The sequence below is a fragment of the Triticum dicoccoides genome, chromosome 6B, assembly GCF_002162155.2.
Source record: "Triticum dicoccoides isolate Atlit2015 ecotype Zavitan chromosome 6B, WEW_v2.0, whole genome shotgun sequence".
NCBI lineage: Eukaryota > Viridiplantae > Streptophyta > Magnoliopsida > Poales > Poaceae > Triticum > Triticum dicoccoides.
Genome location: NC_041391.1, coordinates 147,009,294 through 147,020,412, shown reverse-complemented (window position 1 = coordinate 147,020,412; position 11,119 = coordinate 147,009,294).

Here is an 11,119-nt window from a genome sequence, read left to right as displayed (position 1 = left end):
AAGGGGCAAGGCTGCGACTCCCCCCTCTCCCTTGCCCCTATATATAGTGGAGGGGTGGGAGGGCATCCATACCTGAGCCTTTGGCGCCTCCCTCCCTCCCGTGACACCTCCTCCTCTCCCGTAGGTGCTTGGCGAAGCCCTGCAGGATTGCCACGCTCTTCCACCACCACCACGCCGTTGTGCTGCTGTTGGATGGAGTCTTCCTCAACCTCTCCCTCTCACCTTGCTGGATCAAGGCGTGGGAGACGTCACCGGGCTGTACGTGTGTTGAACGCGGAGGTGCCGTCCGTTCGGCACTTGATCATCGGTGATCTGAATCACGACGAGTACGACTCCATCAACCCCGTTCACTTGAACGCTTCCGCTTAGCGATCTACAAGGGTATGTAGATGCACTCTCCTTTCTACTCGTTGCTGGTCTCTCCATAGATAGATCTTGGTGATATGCATAGGAAAATTTTGAATTTCTGCTACGTTCCCCATCAGTGGCATCATGAGCTAGGTCTATTGCGTAGATTCTTTGCACGAGTAGAACACAAAGTAGTTGTGGGCGTTGATGTTGTTCAATATGCTTACCGTTACTAGTCCAATCTTGTTTCGACGGTATTGTGGGATGAAGCGGCCCGGACCGACCTTACACGTACTCTTACGTGAGACAGGTTCCACCGATTGACATGCACTTGGTGCATAAGGTGGCTAGCGGGTGCCAGTCTCTCCCACTTTAGTCGGAACGGATTCGATGAAAAGGGTCCTTATGAAGGGTAAATAGCAATTGGCATATCATGTTGTGGTCTTGCGTAGGTAAGAAACGTTCTTGCTAGAAACCCATAGCAGCCACGTAAAACATGCAACAACAATTAGAGGACGTCTAACTTGTTTTTGCAGGGTATGCTATGTGATGTGATATGGCCAAAAGGATGTGATGAATGATATATGTGATGTATGAGATTGATCATGTTCTTGTAATAGGATTCACGACTTGCATGTCGATGAGTATGACAACCGGCAGGAGCCATAGGAGTTGTCTTTATTTTTTGTATGACCTGCGTGTCATTGAAGAACGCCATGTAAACTACTTTACTTTATTGCTAAACGCGTTAGTCATAGAAGTAGAAGTAGTCGTTGGCGTGACAACTTCATGAAGACACGATGATGGAGATCATGATGATGGAGATCATGGTGTCATGCCGGTGACAAGATGATCATGGAGCCCCAAAGATGAAGATCAAAGGAGCTATATGATATTGGCCATATCATGTCACTACTCTATTTGATTGCATGTGATGTTTATCATGTTTATGCATCTTGTTTACTTAGGACGACGGTAGTAAATAAGATGATCCCTTACAAAATTTCAAGAAGTGTTCTCCCCTAACTGTGCACCGTTGCTACAGTTCGTCGCTTCTAAGCACCACGTGATGATCGGGTGTGATGGATTCTTACGTTCACATACAACGGGTGTAAGACAGTTTTACACAGCGAAAACACTTAGGGTTAACTTGACGAGCCTAGCATGTGCAGACATGGCCTCGGAACACGGAGACCGAAAGGTCGAGCATGAGTCGTATAGTAGATACGATCAACATGAAGATGTTCACCAACGTTAACTAGTCCGTCTCACATGATGATCGGACACGGCCTAGTTGACTCGGATCATGTGATCACCTAGATGACCAGAGGGATGTCTATCTAAGTGGGAGTTCATAAGATGAACTTAATTATCCTGAACATAGTCAAAAGACCTTTTGAAAATTATGTCGTAGCTCGCGCTTTAGTTCTACTGTTTTAGATATGTTCCTAGAGAAAATATAGTTGAAAGTTGATAGTAGCGATTATGCGATCAGTAGAAAGCTTATGTCCTTAATGCACTGCTCAGTGTGCCGAACCCCAAACGTCGTTTGTGGATGTTACGAACATCGGACATACACGTTTTGATAACTACGTGATAGTTCAGTTAAACGGTTTAGAGTTGAGGCACTAAAGACGTTTTCGAAACGTCGCGGAACATATGAGATGTTTCGAGGGCTGAAATTGGGATTTCAGGCTCGTGCCCACGTCAAGAGGTATAAGACCTCCGACGATTTTCTTAACCTGCAAACTAAGGGAGAAAAGCTCAATCGTTGAGCTTGTGCTCAGATTGTCTGAGTGCAACAATCACTTGAATCAAGTGGGAGTTAATCTTCCAGATGAGATAGTGATGTTTCTCCAAAGTCATTGCCACCAAGCTGCTAGAGCTTCGTGATGAACTATAACATATCAGGGATAGATATGATGATCCTTGAGGTATTCGTGATGTTTGACACCGCGAAAGTAGAAATCAAGAAGGAGCATCAATTGTTGATGGTTGATGAAACCACTAGTTTCAAGAAGGGCAAGGGCAAGAAGGGATACTTCATGAAACGGCAAATCAGCTGCTGCTCCAATGAAGAAACCCGAGGTTGAACCCAAACCCGAGACTAAGTGCTTCTGTAATAAGGGAAACAACCACTGGAGAAGGATTACCCTAGATACTTGGTAGATGAGAAGGCTGGCAAGGTCGATAGAAGTATATTGGATATACATTATGTTAATGTGTACTTTACTAGTACTCCTAGTAGCACCAAGGTATTAGATACCGGTTCGGTTGCTAAGTGTTAGTAACTCGAAATAAAAGCTACGGAATAAAACGGAGACTGGCTAAAGGTGAGCTGACGATATGTGTTGGAAGTGTTTCCAAGGTTGATATGATCTAACATCGCACGCTCCCTCTACCATCAAGATTAGTATTAAACCTGAATAAGTGCTCTTGCACCTAAAGGAATGGTTTATTGAATCTTGATCGTAGGGATACACATTTTCATGCCAAAAGATATAAGATAATAATGATAGTACCACTTACTTGTGGCACTGCCATGTAAGTCATAATGGTATAAAACGCATGAAGAAGCTCCATGTTGATGGATCTTTGGACTCACTCATTTTTGAAAAGTTTGAGACATGCGAACCATGTCTATTGGTATATATGCATGAAGAAACTCCATGCAAATGGACCGTTTGAACTCACTTGATTTTGAATCACTTGAGATATGCAAATCATACCACATGGGCAAGATGACTGAAAAGCCTCGGTTTCAGTAAGATGGAACAAGATAGCAACTTGTTGGAAGTAACACATTTTGATGTGTGTAGTCCAATGAGTGCTGAGGCATGCAGTGAATATCGTTATGATCTTACTTCACAGATAATTCGAGTAGATGTTGAGAATATTTACTTGATGAAACACAAGTCTGAATCATTGAATGGTTCAAGTAATTTCAGAGTGAAGTAGAAGATCATTGTGACAAGAGGATAAAATGTCTATGATATGATCATAGAGATGAATATCTGAGTTACGAGTTTTGGCACACAATTAAGACATTGTGGAAATTGTTTTGCAATTAATACCGCCTGGAACACCATAGTGTGATGGTGTGTCCGAACATCATAGTTGCACCCTATTGGATATGGTGCGTACCATGATGTCTCTTATCGAATTACCACTATTGTCCATGGGTTAGGCATTAGAGACAACCACATTCACTTTAAATAGGGCACCACGTAACTCCGATGAGATGACACCGTATGAATTATGGTTTAGAGAAACCTAAGTTGTCGTTTCTTAAAGGTTTGGGGCTGCGACGCTTATGTGAAAAAGTTTCAGGATTGATAAGCTCGAACCCAAAGCGGATAAAATACATCTTCATAGGACACCCAAAACAATTGGGTATACCTCCTAATTCAGATCCGAAAGCAATATGAATTGTTTCTTGAATCGGGTCCCTTTTCGAGGAAAGGTTTCTCTCGAAAAGTTGAGTGGGAGGATGGTGGAGACTTGATGAGGTTATTGAACCATCACTTCAACCAGTGTGTAGCAGGGCACAGGAAGTTGTTCCCGTGGCACCTACACCAATTGAAGTGGAAGCTTATGATATTGATCATGAAGTTTCGGATCAAATCACTGCCGTGCCTCGTAGGGTGACAAGGATACGTGCTACTTCAGAGTGGTACAGTAATCCTGTCTTGAAGGTCATGTTGCTAGACAACAATGAACCTACGAGCTATGGAGAAGCGATGGTGGGCCCGAATTCCGACAAATGGTTAGAAGCCATGAAATCCGAGATAGTGTCCATATATCAGAACAAAGCATGGACTTTGATGGACTTGCCCGATGATCGGCAATCCATTGAGATAAATGGATCTTTTAAGAAGAAGACGGACGTTGATGGTAATGTCACCATCTATGAAGCTCGACTTGTGGCAAAGTGTTTTCCGACAAGTTCAAGGAGTTGACTACGATGAGATTTTCTCACTCGTAGCGATGCTTAAAGTCCGTCGGAATCATGTTAGCATTAGCTGCATTTATGAAATCTGGCAGATGGATGTCAAGACAAGTTTCCTTACTAGTTTTCATAAGGAAAGGTTGTATGCAATACAATCAGAAAAGTTTTGTCGATCCTAAGGATGCTAAAAGGTATGCTAGCTCCAGCGATCCTTTTAAGGACTGGAGTAAGCATCTCGGAGTTGGAATGTATGCTTTGATGAGATGATCAAAGATTTTGGAGTTATACAAAGTTTATAAGAAACTTGTATTTCCAAAGAAGTAAGTGGGAGCACTATAGAATTTCTGATGAGTATATGTTGTTGACATATTGATGATCAGAGATGATGTAGAATTTCTAGAAAGCATATAGGGTTATTTGAAAGGTGTTTTTCAATGGAAAGCCTGGATTAAGCTACTTGAACATTGAGCATCAAGATCTATAAGGATAGATCAAAATGCTTAATAATACTTTCAAATGAGCACATACCTTGACATGATCTTGAAGGTATTCAAGATGGATCAGTCAAAGAAGAAGTTCTTGCCTGAGTTGTAAGGTATGAAGTTAAGACTTAAAGCTCGACCACGGCAGAATAGAGAGAAAGGACGAAGGTCGTCCCCTATGCTTAAGACGTAGGCTCTTCAGTATGCTATGCTGTGTACCGCACCTGAAGTGTGCCTTGCCATGAGTCAGTCAAGGGGTACAAGAGTGATCCAAGAATGGCTCACAGGACAGCGGTCAAAGTTATCCTTAGTAACTAGTGGACTAAGGAATTTTCTCGATTATGGAGGTGGTAAAAGAGTTCGTCGTAAAGGTTACGTCGATGCAAGCTTAACACCTATCCGGATAGCTCTAAGTAGAGATACCGGATATGTACAATGGAGCAATAATTTAGAATAGCTCCAAGTAGAACAGTTGTTTGGAATAGCTCCAAATAGAGCGTGGTAGCTGCATCTAGGAGATGACATAGAGATTTGTAAAGCACACATGGATCTGAAAGGTTCAGACCTGTTGACTAAAACCTCTCTCACAAGCAACATGATCAAACATAAAACTCATTGAGTGTTAATCACATAGTGATGTGAACTAGACTACTGACTCTAGTAAACTCTTGGGTATTAGTCACATGGCGATGTGACCTGTGAGTGTTAATCACATGGCGATGTGAACTAGATTATTGACTCTAGTGCAAGTGGGAGACTGTTGGAAATATGCCCTAGAGGCAATAATAAAAGTATTATTATTATATTTCCTTGTTCATGATAATTGTCTTTTATTCATGCTATAACTTTATTATCCGGAAATCGTAATACACGTGTGAATACATAGACCACAATATGTCCCTAGTGAGCCTCTAGTTGACTAGCTCGTTGTGATCAACAGATAGTCATGGTTTCCTGGCTATGGACATTGGATGTCGTTGATAACGGGATCACATCATTAGGAGAATGATGTGATGGACAAGACCCAATCCTAAGACTAGCACAAAGATCGTGTAGTTCGTTTGCTAGAGCTTTGCCAATGTCAAGTATCTCTTCCTTTGACCATGAGATCGTATAACTCCTGGATACCGTAGGAGTGCTTTGGGTGTATCAAACGTCACAACGTAACTGGGTGACTATAAAGGTGCACTACAGGTATCTCCGAAAGTACCTATTGTTTTATGCGGATCGAGACTGGGATTTGTCACTCCGTGTAAACGGAGAGGTATCTCTGGGCCCACTCGGTAGGACATCATCATATGCGCAATGTGACCAAGGAGTTGATCACGGGATGATGTGTTACGGAACGAGTAAAGTGACTTGCCGGTAATGAGATTGAACAAGGTATCGGTATACCGACGATCGAATCTCAGGCAAGTAAAATACCGCTAGACAAAGGGAATTGTATACGGGATCGATTGAGTCCTTGACATCGTGGTTCATCCGATGAGATCATCGTGGAACATGTGGGAGCCAACATGGGTATCCATATCCCGCTGTTGGTTATTGACCGGAGAACGTCTCGGTCATGTCTGCATGTCTCCCGAACCCGTAGGGTCTACACACTTAAGGTTCGATGACGCTAGGGTTATAAAGGAAGCTTGTATGTGGTTACCGAATGTTGTTCGGAGTCCCGGATGAGATCCCGGACGTCACGAGGAGTTCCGGAATGGTCCGGAGGTAAAGATTTATATATAGGAAGTCCTGTTTCGGCCATCGGGACAAGTTTCGGGGTCATCGGTATTGTACCGGGACCACCGGAAGGGTCCCGGGGGCCCACCGGGTGGGGCCACCTGCCCCGGGGGGCCACATGGGCTGTAGGGGGTGCGCCTTGGCCTACATGGGCCAAGGGCACCAGCCCCAAGAGGCCCATGCGCCTAGGGAACCCTAGAGGGAAGAGTCCTCAAAGGGGAAGGCACCTCCGAGGTGCCTTGGGGAGGATGGACTCCTCCCCCCCCTCTTGGCCGCACCCTTTTCTTGGAGTAAGGGGCAAGGCTGCGCCTCCCCCCTCTCCCTTGCCCCTATATATAGTGGAGGGGTGGGAGGGCATCCATACCTGAGCCTTTGGCGCCTCCCTCCCTCCCGTGACACCTCCTCCTCTCCCGTAGGTGCTTGGCGAAGCCCTGCAGGATTGCCACGCTCTTCCACCACCACCACGCCGTTGTGCTGCTGTTGGATGGAGTCTTCCTCAACCTCTCCCTCTCTCCTTGCTGGATCAAGGCGTGGGAGACGTCACCGGGCTGTACGTGTGTTGAACGCGGAGGTGCCGTCCGTTCGGCACTTGATCATCGGTGATCTGAATCACGACGAGTACGACTCCATCAACCCCGTTCACTTGAACGCTTCCGCTTAGCGATCTACAAGGGTATGTAGATGCACTCTCCTTTCTACTCGTTGCTGGTCTCTCCATAGATAGATCTTGGTGATATGCGTAGGAAAATTTTGAATTTCTGCTACGTTCCCCATCAGTATGAGGCTATAATCAATCATGCATATAAGAGATCAAAGAAGACTCAAATAACTTTCATGGATAAAAACATAGATCTGATCATAAACTCAAACTTCATCAGATCCCAACAAAAACACCACAAAAAGACTTACATCATATGGATCAAGAGACCATTGTATTGATAATCAAGAGAGAGAGAGGAAGCCATCTAGCTACTAACTACGGACCCATAGGTCTACAAATAACTACTCACGCATCATCGGAGAGGCACCAATGGACATGATGAACCCCTCCGAGATGGTGTCTAGATTGGATTTGGTGTTTATGGAACTTGCGGCGGCTGGAATTGATTTTCGTCGACTACCCTAGGGTTTCTGGAATATTGGGGTATTTATAGAGCAAAGAGCTCCCCTCAGGTGCTTTCCTGGCCCACTCGATGTCTTTTGGTCCAAAAAATCCACAAAAAGTTTTGCTGCATTTGGACTCCGTTTGGTACTGATTTCATGCGATGAAAAAAACAAGCAGAAAACAGCAACTACCACTGGGCACTATGTCAATAGGTCAGTACCAAAAAAATGATATAAAATGATTGTAAAACATCCAAGAATGATAATATAACAGCATGGAATAATCAAAATTATAGATACATTGGAGACGTATCAGCGACAACGTCATCGCACAACACCGTGATGGCGGCTGACAAGGAGACATCAGAGGCGGAGTGGCAGGACTGGCACAACGCGTAGCGCTGGGTCACGTTCACGATGCCATGCACCACATCGGTCTGGGTTTGGGTGGACCCTAACCTCTTATTGACCTGGGTTGGGCCGAGGACCAGCCTAGGACCAACATGAAGACGGATGCACGGCACCGACGCCAGCTCAGCGACCAACTGGTCAAGGTAGGATTGGCTGAGTCCCTGTGTGCCGGTGCCATCATCGCCGGCAAGGGCAAGGCCAGGGTCGGGCAGACCAGGGCAACATCGGTGGCCGACACGACCCTGCACTAGGCGGTAGAGAAAGTCGAGCGAGCGAGCACCAAGCGGCCACCGGTCAAGCTGCCGCGGCTCATACCTGCTCTTCCTCTACTAGAAGGACCACGACGACTCCGACGGTGTTGGAGATGAAGGGGACGACAATGGAGGTGTTGCCGACCAGGGTGGCCATGTCGGCCAGGAGGAGGAGCGGGGAGGGAGCACACCTGTACCGCCGCCACCCTTCCTTGGGTCTATCCATTTCTGTTCATAAGAAGGAGCATAAAACTGAATCGGTACATTTTAGAGCATCTATAGCCGGACGATCATCTATGTTTGATGGCACACAAGGCATTCCTCCGGTGTCCGGGAGTTGCATAATCTCATAGTCGGAGGAATATATATTTGACATGAAGAAAGCAGTAGCAGTAAAACTGAACAATCATTATGCTAAGCTAATGAATGGGTCTTGTCCATCACATCATTATCCTAATGATCTGATCCCGTTCATCAAATGACAACACATGTCCATGGCTAGGAAACTTAACCATCTTTGATTAACGAGCTAGTCAAGTAGAGGCATACTAGGGACACGGTGTTTTGTCTATGTATTCACACATGTATCAAGTTTTCGGTTAATAATATTCTAGCATGAATAATAAACATTTATCATGAATAAGGAAATATAAAATAACAACTTTATTATTGCGTATAGGGCATATTTCCTTCAGTCTCCCACTTGCACTAGAGTCAATAATCTAGATTACATTTTAATGAATCTAACACCCATGGAGTCTTGGTGTTGATCATGTTTTGCTCGTGGAAGAGGCTTAGTTAATGAGTCTGCCACATTTAGATCCGTATGTATTTTGCAAATCTCTATGTCTCCCTCCTTGACCAAATCTCGGATGGAGTTGAAGCGCCTCTTGATGTGTTTGGTCTTTTTGTGAAATCTGGATTCCTTCGCCAAGGCAATTGCTCCAGTATTGTCACAAAATATTTTCATTGGACCCGATGCACTAGGTATTACACCTAGATCGGATATGAACTCCTCCATCCAAACTCCTTCATTTGCTGCTTCCGAGGCAGCTATGTACTCTGCTTCACACGTAGATCCCACCACGACGCCCTGCTTGGAACTGAACCAACTGATAGCTCCACCATTTAATAAAAATACGTATTCGTTTTGTGACTTAGAGTCATCCGGATCAGTGTCAAAGCTAGCGTCGATGTAACCACTTACGACAAACTCTTTATCACCTCCATAAACAAGAAACATATCCCTAGTCCTTTTCAGGTACTTCAGGATGTTCTTGACCGTTGTCCAGTGATCCACTCCTGGATTACTTTGGTACCTCCCTGCTAAACTTATAGCAAGGCACACATCAGGTCTGGTACACAACATAGCATACATGATAGAACCTATGGCTGAGGCCTAGGGAATGACTTTCATTTTCTCTCTATCTTCTGCAATGGTCAGGGATTGAGTCTGACTCAACTTCACACCTTGTAACACAGGCAAGAACCCTTTCTTTGACTGATCCATTTTGAACTTCTTCAAAACTTTATCAAGGTATGTGCTTTGTGAATGTCCTATCAAGCGTCTTGATCTATCTCTATAGATCTTGATCCCCAATATATAAGCAGCTTCACTGAGGTCTTTCATTGAATTTTTTTATTCAAGTATCCTTTTATGCTATTCAGAAATTCTACATCATTTTCAATCAATAATATGTCATCCACATATAATATTAGAAATGCTATAGAGCTCCCACTCACTTTCTTGTAAATACAGGCTTCTCCAAAAGTCCGTATAAAACCATATGCTTTGGTCACCTCATCAAAGCGTATATTCCAACTCCGAGATGCTTACACCAGTCCATAAATGGATCGCTGGAGCTTGCACACTTTGTTCGCACCTTTAGGATCGACAAAACCTTCTGGTTGCATCATATACAACTCTTCTTTAAGAAATCCATTAAGGAATGCAGTTTTGACATCCATTTGCCAGATTTCATAATCATAAAATACGGAAATGGCTAACATTATTCGGACAGACTTAAGCATCGCTACGGGTGAGAAAGTCTCATCATAGTCAACCCCTTGAACTTGTCGAAAACCTTTTGCAACAAGTCAAGCTTTATAGACAGTAACATTACCATCGGCGCCAATCTTCTTTTTGAAGATCCATTTATTCTCTATGGGTCGCCGATCATCGGGCAAATCCATCAAAGTCCACACTTTGTTCTCATACATGGATCCTATCTCAGTTTCATGGCCTAAAGCCATTTATCAAAATCTGAGCTCATATAGCTTCTTCATAGTTCGTAGGTTCATCATGGTCAAGTAACTTGACTTCCAGAACAGGATTACCGTACCACTCTGGTGCGTACCGTGCTCTGGTTGACCTACAAGGTTCTGTAGCAACTTGATTTGAAGTTTCATGATCATTATCATTAGCTTCCTCTCCAGTTGGTGTAGGCATCACGGGAATGGATTTCTCGGATGAGATACTTTCCAAATTGAGAGAAGGTACAATTACCTCATCAAGTTCTACTTTCCTCCCACTCACTCCTTTCAAGAGAAACAACTTCTCTAGAAAGGTTCCATTCTTGGCAACAAAGATCTTGCCTTCCGATCTGTGGTATAAGGTGTACCCAATTGTTTCCTTAGGGTATCCTATGAAGACACACTTCTACGATTTGGATTCGAGCTTATCCGGTTGAAGCGTTTTGACATAAGTGTCGCATCCCCAAACTTTAAGAAACGACAACTTAGGTTTATTGCCAAACCACAGTTTGTATGGTGTCGTCTCAACGGATTTTGACGGTGCCCTATTTAATGTGAATGTAGCTGTCTCTAATGCATAACCCCAAAAT